This window comes from Babylonia areolata, chromosome 9 (assembly GCF_041734735.1).
Source record: "Babylonia areolata isolate BAREFJ2019XMU chromosome 9, ASM4173473v1, whole genome shotgun sequence".
NCBI lineage: Eukaryota > Metazoa > Mollusca > Gastropoda > Neogastropoda > Buccinidae > Babylonia > Babylonia areolata.
The window spans coordinates 12,458,528-12,471,176 of record NC_134884.1 but is presented as its reverse complement, the minus strand read 5'-3'; positions in this window follow the sequence as shown (position 1 = coordinate 12,471,176).

Below are 12,649 nucleotides of genomic sequence, written 5' to 3'. Positions count from 1 at the left end.
AAGCGCGTTGGGTTACGCTGCTGGTCAAGCATCATCTTGGCAGATGTGGTGTAGCGTATATGGATTTGTCCGAACGCAGTGACGCCTCCTTGAGCTACTGAAACTGAATCTCTCTCTCTCTCTCTCTCTCTCTCTCTCTCTCTCTCACACACACACACACACACACATCCATCTTGTCGCTCGCCAGCTCGATCACAGCCATTTCAGCACGGCAGCAAGCATTTGCAAAAGACCGCCAGTAGGTAATCAATTAATATCGAATAGAAATATTTTCATTTTAGACTTGCTGGAATTTGACATGTTTTGGAAGCATGTTTCTTTCTTTGCTTCCGTTAAATGACAAAGTTATTTGAAATATAAATGTTGGACTTAAGGACAGTAGTTCTGTCTGATTTACTTTGGAACTGGAAACAATGAATTTAAGTATTGTAGGCATGCATTAAGAACAAGCATAAGAATCAATGCACTTTTATTATCCAATAAGTAGATTAACATGTAACATTCGAAGTTCTTTTTACAGATCTGTCTGTGGTATTCACATGACTAACCATCTTAAATGACACGTTTTTGAAAAGAGCAAAGTAGCTTTAAAGTAGAAACGGGACATTTACACCAAAATATCGTGCACTAGCTGAGACGAGAGTGGATATAAATACACATAATAAAGCACACGTCTAGAATGATCATCAAGAACGTGTTTGATCGGGGACAATTCGAATACGCTAGAAGATAAGTGTTTAAAAAGCAATGAATATATTCCTGCCATGAGGGATTTTCATCAATGATGATGCATTGCAACATATGCTTAGTAACTTGCTCGATAACTTTATCTTTTCAGCTTAAGTTCTGTCTTTTTCATGTTCTGTCTTTTCTGGCGTGCAAAAATTAACACGGATTCTGTCATGTCAGAGTGAACGACCGTATCATTAGCATTTCGACTGTTTTTTTGCAGATGACAATTGATTTCGTCAACATCATGACTAGCATTGTACTGATGTATCGTCAGCAAATAATTCACATTATTGCATTTTGAACGGTAGATCCTGATTGACTACTAAATAGAAGCTTGTATTTTTCAATGAAGGATGTAAGACAAAGGTGTACATGACTTAAAAGAACTTAAGAGATAGAAAACAATGAGATTTGTAATTATTGACATCATTAACGTTACCTTTTTATGCAGTGAAATGACTGTTACAGGTCTAAATTCTTCTAGAAAGTAATTTTTGGATAAACAAAGATTGAAGAGATACATAAGAGAGTCAGCAATGTAAGGTGCAGAGAGTTTTGCTATTTCGGGGCTAAGTCACACACGTTTTTATTTTTAGAGATACTAAATGAAATAAGACTTCATGATTATGCAATAAGGGCAAATAATTTGTTTTTACATCTTTTTTTATGACAGACGTTTTGTAAAATGCTGAAGTCTAAAGAAGTAGGTTTGTCGTCTGCGATTATTTTGTTTCCAACATCAGCAAAGTGATCATTGAATGTATCAACGGGAATGAGACATTCTGCTTTTGAAGACTTTGGCTCAGTGAGCTGGTGTATAGCCTTCCAGATGGAAGCTGTATTGCCCTTATTTTCAATCGGTTTTCAAAAGAAAACCCGTTTAGACTTTCTGATTAACTAACAACATTGCATTTCTTCTGATCACCTTCAAACGGACCGTTTATTATTATTTTTTTTAGATGATCTCTGTCATCCACTACTTGAAATGTCTTGCGTAAGCCATCCCGGATTTCAGATTTCACTCGTCTCAAAATTAAAGGGATATATTTATCAACAACATTTACCAACGCTGCAATCCAAAAGGAAAGGGCTTTGTCAGGATAAGAAAAGATATAAATAATAGTGAAAGGTGCAGAAATAAGGGCTGACTGAAAGGCGTACAAATTAGATGTTTATATGACCGAAATGTGACAACAGTATGATCTGTTTTCGGTATTTTAAAACAGTTTATGCCCCATGTAATGTAGACGGCATTGCGGTCACTTTCGCCAATACTCGGCGCACAACTCTCTCCAACTGATGCTAATTTAGATGTATACCTATAGAAATGATCTAAAAGCGTTCTAGTTTTTTCATGTTAACACTGGTCGATGAAACAATACACTGACGGAGATTGTAAGACGTTCCAGCGGCTACGAGGCTGAAAAAGATCTAAATTAAGATCACTCAATACTAACAATTCTTTCTTTGAAAGCCAAGCACTGTCCACTGGTTCTCTGAAATCGTCATGCCACTTGGAACTACTCTTAGGATGTCTGCACAAATATGCAATAGGGAGCGAATCTGTTGATTTATTATGCGATTTATTCGGATGAGATAGGTCGTGACGGATTCTTTTCGAGACATTGTTTTGAATATAAACGAAAACAGTAGTTTCTTGACATCTTTGAGGATTATTCCTTTTAATATTGCAACCAGGAATAGAAATAGATTTATTACTAATGTGGCTGTTCGTCCAGGATTCAGAAAAAAAGACAAAATGTGAAAGGGTTTGTTATTGTTATACATTATGCTCGATACGTCTCTCATTTCATTTATCAAATGACATATGTTTAAGTGACCTATTCGCAGTCCTTCACAAACAGGCCAATTTGAGACATTAGCAGGACTTGACTGTGCATAATAATAATACAACCTAGGATTTTAAAACGCAGGAAAACGAAGTGAAAGTGCTGACTAATTAATAATTCAGAGAGAGAGAGACAGACAGACAGACAGACAGGCAGGCAGACAGACAGACAGACAGAAAGAGAGTTTGTATATCATTATTGAGTTGATTCAAATTCATGTCTCTGGAAACGTCAATGATGGAAATCGAAGTAGACGTGACGTCGACAGCATGTGAACCATTGGGAACTGGTCATGATGAGCGGCTGGTGGGAAGTCGTGGCGCCGTGGCTGTGACATGGGGACTGGTCCTGATGCATACCAGTAGCACAGGGTGGTCGTAGTACTGGCCTTGCTGTAGTGAATATATCTACAGGATTTGCCAGTGGGTTTGATGCGAAATCACGAAAACATGCGTTGTTAGACTGTGTGGAATCATCTTGTAAAATCTTTGCTGATGATACCAAAATATATAAGACATGGAATAGTAACATCTTGAAACAAGATCTAGGCAAACTCCAGGCTTGGACAGATAAATGGAATCTGGATATATCTGAATGTGGACAAATGTAAAGTGATGCATGCTGGCAGAAGAAAACATACACTATGCAAATAAATAATGCTCCAAACATAATAAAATAATGTGAAAATGAAAAAGACCTATGAGTCACTTTTGATAGTAGTCTTTCATTTGACATACGTATTTATAACTGCATAAATAAAGCAAAACAGATGGTTGGAATAATCAGAACTTTATCTATACTGACCGATATATTTTCGTAAAACTATACAAAGCTCTGGTGCGACCTCATTTGTAGTACAGAAACACTATATGGTGTCTTTACCTGAAGTGACAATCGATTGCAATTGGGAGGGTACAAGAAGAGCCACAAAGCTTGTACATGAATGTAGGCTCATGTCTTATAATGATCGATTAATTCATTTAAGATCATTTTCCCATAAGGGTAGAGGGATACGTGGTGATCTCATTAAGGCATACATTCAGAAGGAGATTATGTTGCTAGTTTTGTGGTATATTGACCGATGGATTACACGTTGAGTATGGGTGTGTGTGTGGGCCTCACTGTGTGTGGGTGTTTGTTGGGATTGGGGAGATGCAAAAACAAAAACCTTGCAGTTGGATGAATGATATAACTTCAGTGAAGCGAGGGACAGTGTTGATGTGTTTTTCCTTGAAGCAGATTCTATGGTGTAATGTTTCATTGTTTTTCTTGGAATCAATGTATTTTGTTATATTGTTTACCCAAAATTTTAATGTGAAATGTGATTACATGTTTCTTGACAAATATAACCTTCTCTGCAAGGGGGAAAAAAAAAAGAAAAAAAAAAGGCATACATTCTTTTCAATGGCCAAGTTGATGTATCTTTGGATCAGTTCTGTGTACCTCAGTACAGTTCCACAAGAAATAGCGATTTTTTTAAAAAATTTTTTATTTTTTTATTTTTTTTGTATGACGTTCAAATACTAACACAAGAAAGTGTTGCTTCAGTAATCGAGTTACTTATGCATGGAACCAACCATTTACTAACCCATTCAAGAATCAGCTGGACAATTCTACAAAATTCCGAACTATTTGTGATATATTTGGTGCGAAACTAAAGTACGCGAAAGTATGCAACTACCACGGAATGAGGAACAATAAATCAGCTTGTTCATAAGTTATTTTAACGTACCCGCTCACCAAGAAAACCTATCTATTGCAGACTACGTCGATATCGACTTTGAACATCCAAGTATAGACTGGGATGCCACGGATCTCTTCCAAGAGTTCACCCGCTTCAAAGACCGCGTCGGTTTCGTATTCGATGGACCACTGGCAACTCTTATGGACAAGCAGAAAGCCGGATGGCTCGGCACTTGGATCGGTGCTCAAGGTAGACAAATTTACCGCACTCTACAGAGGGTTGGGGATGAAAAAGAAAAGCCTCACAGTTTTAGAGAAATTTGAAACGTATGTTCGACCAAGAAAGAACAAACGAGTTGCGCGAAACAAACTGAAACAGAGAAAGCAGGATCAAGGCGAGTCCTTTGACAACGTCATCAAAGACCTACGACTGATCATGATGGACTGTGACTACAAAGACAACGATGACATTATGGTTGAGAGTATCATCGATGGAGTGCATGACAAAAAACTACAAGGGAGACTTCTTGAAAAAGGCCGGGGAAGCTCTTACTCTTGCCCAGGCAATAGAAATTGGCCAACAATTCGAACTGTCACAGAAACAACTCGCATTGTTCGTGATGCCACTCGCATTGTTCGTGATGCGCCAGAAGTAGTTGTAAACGCTGTCAAAGGAAAGAAGCAGCCGGAATCTTGTTTTGCTCAAGAGGAAATCAAAACTGCTGTCAGTGTCGTCACAAAGAAAGAAAAATAAACCACAAACTACAACAACACAGGACATGAGCCATTGTTTTCGCTCAGAACAAGAGGGAAATGTCTAGCGATGGGAACAGTTTCAGTTTCAGTAGCTCAAGGAGGCGTCACTGCGTTCGGACAAATCCATATACGCTACACCACATCTGCCAAGCAGATGCCTGACCAGCAGCGTAACCCAACGCGCTTAGTCAGGCCTTGAGGAAAAACAAACAAACAAAAAAACCCAACAAAACATGTACGCATTGTAAAAAACCCAAACACTGAAGGAAAGTCTGCAGAAGCCGTCGCGCTGTTCTCAGGTTAGCTGCTGATTCAGAGTCAGATTCCGAACCAAAAGTCCTGATGATCCACAGCACTATGGTTGATAACACCAAGGATGACAAATGGAACCAAATCATGTCAGTCCACTGGAAAATTCAAACTTGACACTGGAGCAAGATGTAACATACTCACAATCCGAGACTATCAAAACATTTCCCACTGCAGTGAGATCCGTTCCTCAGATAAGATTCTGCGCACCTACTATAATCATAATATCCAACCCACAGCAGATCTGCCAATCCTCTGCAATGGGAAAATTGTCAATGCTCAATTCGAAGTCATTAACACTGACCAAGAGAACGTAATCTCTGGCACAACTGCAGAAAGTCTTGGTCTCATTACTTGCCTGTCAACAATGGATTCTGCAGCTAACGCTCACACCACACCTTGCTTTGATGAGTTTCCAGAGCTACAGAACACTACTGGGACACTATCAGGGGAGTACAGCATTAATCTGAATCCAGGTGCAAAAGGAGTTGTCCACCCAGCAAGTCGTCAACCAGCAGCGCTGCATAAAAAATCATCAAGAAGCTTCATGAAATGGAAACAGATGGCTACATCGCCAAAGTTGAAGAACGTACTGAGTGGGTCAGTTCATTGACTGTCTCTGTCCGAAATGATAAAGTTAGAATCTGCATTGATCCCAAAGATTTGAATGCTGCTATGCAACGTGAACACTACCCAATGCACACAGTTGAAGAGATTATAGCAGATGTTCCAGACGCTAAAGTATTTTAAAAATTGGATGCAAAAAGTGGATTTCTGCAGATAAAATTGGGCGAAACATCATCATCCAACACCCCTATTGGAAGATACCAATGGCTGCACCTCCCACTTGGCATCTCATGTGTTCCAGAAGTGTTCCAACGGATCATGGACCCAAATGCTTGAAGGAATCAAAGGAACATATGCAGCAATGGACGACATTTTGGTGACACGAAATGTATAATCGTTACACTATTTTCTAGAGAGTTTGATGAATAAACAAAATATAAATGAAGAGTCGAACCTTGACCACAGTCTCTAACAAAATATGTTATGAAGCAAAGAAGGGACTGTTTCTAAGCTTCAAAGCTCGTTTTGTCCCTACCCAACTACTGGGCCTACTACTACGGCGCTTGCAGCCGCCATGTTAACAATAACGCAACAACGAGGCTCGGAAGGAGAAATTTAACTCTTAAGCCCGCGAATGAAATCAAATCTATGCAATATTTCTGCCAAAGGAAAAAGAGTCGTTTCAACGAACCTCCCCCACCTCCGACCCCAGAAAATCGTGTTCAAAACGGTTGGAATGAAAACTGGAAGTGTCAAATAAAATTGTTGGAAGCCATTTGTTCACACGGGAAACACAACACTGCTGGACGAAAGTTGATGCTTGCGTCACAGTTGAGTAAACAAAAGTATCTCTTGTCTTTTATATGCTGATGACTTAGTATTACTTTCAAAATCTAAACATGGCCTACAGCTGAAACTAAACCAGTTACATTTATATTGTTACCAATGGGGTATTGAAATCAATAGAGGCAAAACAAAAGTTGTCATATTTTCGAGATCAGAACCACCAGCTCGAATGTTTATTTAAATGTGGAACAGAAGTTATAGAAACAACTGAACAATATAAATACCTGAGAATAATATTCCATAAATCAGGCAAGTTTGAAAAGGCTATGGAACATCTGGCAAAACAAAGTAATAAAGCTTCTCATATTCTTAAAAGATCTTTCAAGAATGAAAACATAAGCATACATATAATATCAAAATTATTTGATAGTTTCGTTTCAACAATACCAACGTATGGAGCAGAAATATGGTTCCCCACTTGTGAAAAAGCAGATGCTACTTTTACCTTTGACAAACTATATAACCATTGTCTCATGAACAAATTTCCTCATGAGCATGTTCATCTAAACTTTTTTAAACAAATACTGGGTGTCCACAAAAAAGCTACAAATTTAGCAATACTTGGTGAAATAGGTAAATACCCCTTAAGTTTAAAAGTGATTTGTCAAGTAATAAAATTTTGGTTTCACATAACACAGGCACGAGAAAATTCGTATATCAAAATTGTGTACATGACATGCTTACAGAGGAAACAAAACAGCGAACATGGATTAATTTCGTTGAAATCATATTACAGAATCTTGGTTTAGGACACGTTTGGAATAATCAGTCAACATTCAATATTCATAGACTTAGCCACGTTACAATGAATAAACTAGAATGTGGATATGTTTTATTCTGGAAGAGAAACAAATCTGAAAAAAAATCTAAACTACTATTCTATAATAAAATTACTCGTGAATACAGAACCGAGCCTTATTTGCTTGAAGGATATCTCAATTATAATCAAAAACAATCATTGTGCAAATTAAGAATATCCTGCCATGATTTAGCAATAGAAAAAGGCCGATATTTCAACATTCCAAAAGAAAGGAGACTATGTTTACAATGTCAAACAATAGAGGATGAATTTCATTTCTTAGATGACTGCGAATTATACAAAAAATTAGAATAGAATTCATACAAAAATTTCAAAATTACATTCCAAATATTATTAAACCCAGTCAACTAATACTGGAAGACAAACTTGTGGGACTGTTTGGGAAATTTGTCAGTAACTGCTGTCAAAAATGCCATAGCATGCAAGAGTGATTCAATGTCTTGTTCAATATTTATCTATTTTTGTTTTGCTTTTTTGTGCGTGGTTTCATGTAACTTTGCATGCGTGTCTTAAAACCTTGTTCAGGTTTAATTTACATGAAAATTGATTCTGAGTCTGATTCTGTAATGACGTAAAAAGTTCCACGTCTTTGACGAAAAAAATCGAACAAAGTGACACAGTGCATTTTAGGCCTGGGTGTCTTCCAAAGTCTGGCAAATGACGTCACGGAATCGCCTCATGGTAAAAAAAAGAAAAAAAAAACAAGAAAAAAACAACAGGAGAAGCATTTGCAATCACAATCCTGTGAGTTTTTGATTCATTCCACAAAAACAGCACTAAAAATGTACACAAAGATCAGTGAATGACATTTGTGGAATAAGTGGAAGAAAAGATCACTCCTCCAGAAAGCCATGGACGGAAACATTCCCCAGGCCAAGTCAAGAAGACGTGCCCGTACACCGTGGACAGGCCCTACCATGACGTAGTTTCTAAGACGGAAGAGAAAAAGTTGTCACCGAAGGCACAAATTCCGCATCAACTAGCGTGGATTCGGGTGTTACCCAGGGCACGGTGCTAGGCTCCCTATTTTTTCTCTGTCATATCAATGATCTCCCAGACACTGTCACATTCCAAGTCCGCCTCTTCGCAGGTTATTGCCTGCCCTACAGAAAGATCAACGCCTTTCATGATCATGTCTCCTTACAGCAGGACCTTAAGAACCCCGGAGTCTAGGTCAACACCTGGGGTGTGCGTTTTTATACTACTAAATGTTACATTTTAAGCATCAAAACAAGTCTTCCTATCACAACACCCTGGACAGCACCATCCTGAAACATGTACAAAACAACCCTACCTAGAAGTACGGTGGGGAGACGGCACAACTAAGACCACAAAAGCAAACTCCTCGCTGGGTTTCATCAGACGTAATCTCCACCACTGCCCCACAGTATGCAAAGGCAGTGCTTACGTATTTCAAGTCCGCTCAGTTTTAGAGTACAGTGCCACTGTCTGGGACCCTTACTCACAGAATGACATCAATGCACTGGAGCGTATAGGGAGAAGTGCAGCCCGCTTCATCACTGGGAATTATCGATCTCGCACAACTGGTAGTGTAGTAAAACTATTGCAGTCTGAACCTCCTAACTCTTATAAGACCGTAGGAAACAACTGCGGTTAATTTTTTTTTTCTTTGAGGTGGTTGAGGGGCTGGTGCTGGCGATGTCTTTTCAATTTTTTTTCAGCACCACAAAGACACGGCAGACTTATAAGCCTACGATCTGACTGTCTCTATCAGTCATCCAACATAATACAGATCTTGGAGTCTCTCATAATACAGATACATACGGAACAACAGCAAGTGCTTCTCCATCCAGTTCTGCAAAACGGAGCAGTTTGAAGACTCCTTCTTCCAAAGAACTGTGTCGGACAGGAACGTCCTCAGTAACACCACAGTCCACACAGGCTCCGTCACAAGCTTCACAACCCAAATTTTCAAGGAGTTAGCCACCTTCTACCAATAGCCCCCCCCCCCCCCAGCCCCCCCCCCACCCACACACACACACACACACACACACACACACTTCCCTGTCGCAACTTACGCCAGTCAGCTTGAATCTGCGAAGTAGGTAAAGTAGGTATACCTATTAAGATCAAGACCGTCGGCGCGTTATGGTATTGAATCAAGTGATCAAGGGCAAACTGACTCACCGATTGATGAAGCATTCGAGAGCACAAGGTTAGTAATCAGCACTGACCCAACGATGATACAATAATTGTTCACACCAACGAAGATGAAAATTATAAATTAGAATCACCAACAACTTTCACAAAATACAAAAGCCCGGAATCAACATAAAACACATAGCTTTCGTTGACTGTCTAATCCATCAGCCATTTTGTACCGGAAGAGAGGGAGAGAGACAGAGAGAGAGAGAACAGCAAAGCAAGGAGACCAGGGGAGGGAATGCACAAGACAATCTCCTGGCTTTTCCCCACATTTCTGGTGATGGCAAATGGAGTAGGCAACAATGAAAAAAAAAAAAAATCAGGACTTGGGGTGAGTAATGATTCTTAAAGAACCTACACTCACACGGCTTTTAAAGGCGTTTTCATTTTACCGTGTGCTTAAGAGATCGCATGGAATTGGGTACTTTGAAATGTAACACACACACACACACATACACACACACACACACACATCGAAAAAACAACAACAAACAACAGCAACCAACCCAAGACATTTCTTATGGAGGAGCGGAATGCACATGCATGTGTTTGCACACATGCACGTTCACAGGCAGCCAAGTACCCGATATCATGTGTTTCGAAGAAAAAAATCCAAAGAAAAAAAGATGCAAAGGAAGGAAAGGAGTTTTTGTTTTATGTTTTTTTTCTTAAAATGATATTAGATACTGGTTTACGTTACAGTTTCCAGTTATTCTGTTCGCAGATTTTTAACCTGTTCCCTACCACCACCACCCTCTCTCTCTCTTTATACTCGCAGTAATCTTTCTTGATTTAACCATGATTTGTACACACTTTCAGCCTGACGTCGATTGTGCTTCAACAAACTGGGATTTGGCAAAGAAAAAAAGGATTGAAACCTGTCCTGAATATATCTATCTATACATATCTGTAATCTATCTCTATCTCTCTCTCTCTATATATATATATGTGTGTGTGTGTGTGTGTGTGTTATAGTGTGCCAGCAGTGTCACCCCCACCACCCACACTCTGTCCCCCTTCCCTCCTCATCCCTTCGCCCCCTCGCCCCCTCCCCCCCCTATGCCCCCCCCCCCCCCCTCCTTGCCCCCCACACCTTCTGATATCCCTTCCCGCTCTGTCCAAACTCCAGTCTTTGAGGTCGCACCGACACCGCGCCACCCTCCCTCCTTCATCCCCCCTCCTCACCCCTACTCCCTAGTTGGCCGCCTTTGGTCAGTGACGCCGCGTCACCAGTCCCAGCTGTTGAAACACGTGCGGTTATGTGATGTCTGCTGCAATCCCCGTGCCGAGGTGTCAGCGTGTTCAAAACATGCTAGTATCGGCATCTCGGAACATCCCAGTAAGGTGGTCTGTCTTTCAAGTCATACCCCCCCCCCCCAACCCTTCCCTCTCCCCTCTCTTTGTGACGTAAACGGGTGAACTTGTCGTCATAGAATGTGAAAAGACAAGTGGGTTGAATTGTAGTGAATCAGATCAATCTGTTGAATTGGACGAACTGGGATTAAGCAGTGAATCTGTCAGTCACTCACTTAGCGTCACTAGGATAAGTCAAGATTGGTTATTTCAGTTCAACTAGTTGGGGGAGTGAGTGTTGTAGCTTGCATTAGTATGCACAGTATGTTGTGGGAAGGGATAAAACCAGTCAGCACAGCCAGTTCTTAGCTGTCTCCCAGAAAAAACTGAACACTGACACAGGGTGACTGACTGATCAGTGATGTGAGGAGCAAGAAATGCCTGTTGGGCTGTGAGTACATGACTTGTAATGGTTTTATGTTATGTTGATAACTTAGTTGTGTTGGGAAACTGTTTGTGTCGGTGAACAGCCAGTTTAAGTTGATTTTGTGGTTTGTGGAAAGAAAAGGGGTTAATGAAAGCTACCCTCTGAGGGAAGTACTGGCCTATATCTTTTGAGTCTCTCTCTCTCCCCCCCCCCCTTCTGTTTTGTTACAGATATCTTGTTCTGTATTTTTTATGTATTACTTACTTGTTTTGTATATAGTAGGTGGTGTTGGTTCAGTGTGAACTGAACAGATCTATAGGCTAACACACTGTCAGTGTGTGTTAAGGGTTTTTTATGTGTGGGTGTGTGCACATGGGGGTAACAGCAAGTGTTGTGGAACACATGTTTGACTTGTTGATAGTTGTGATAACATGTGTAGGAGTTGTGCTATGTGTCAATGGTTTACTTTGTTCAGACAAAGTGGGAAAGCACAGTGTAATGTGGATAATGAGTTGGTTAACAATGAGAGCACTGAGGGTCAATGCTTTGCTGTTTACCAGAGATATGATGGAAGTAATGATTTCCATACATGTACTTGTGTCAGTGGGACACTTTATGAAGGCAAAGAGATTTGTTTGGTCATGGTAACACACAGTTTTATTGTATGATATGGTATGTCACTGTTGGTGGCAGGTAAGCTTGATGAAGCTTGTATTACCTCACACAGATTTATGTGTGAGAGGGGTGCATACTGGTGAACATGTGATGAAAGGTGCTGAGAGGGTATAGGCCTTTCATGTCAGTGATGTCAGGATATTTTGAGATTTTACCTGACCTGGGTTTTGGTTGTGTGTTTGTGTTCCAAGCGTGCTGCTTGTAGGTGCTGCTTTAGGTGTAGGGTGAACTTTTTACTGTGTGCTGCTTGTAGGAAGTACTTGAAGTAGGCAGTGTGTGCTGCCTTAGTGTGTGTTGCTTTTGCTAAGTAGGGTGAACTGCTTAGTGTGTGTGCTGTATTGTAAAGTAAATACTCTATAAAAACCACTCCATGTGGCCCTGCTATTGATGTGAGGAGAGAGTGAGTGAGTGCATCATTAGTTGATCCTATATCCCCCTGTCTGCTCCCCTCTCTCTATTGGAATAAAATCGAACCACAACACTTTCAAGAACTTTCAGTTTTTACACACACACACACACACACAC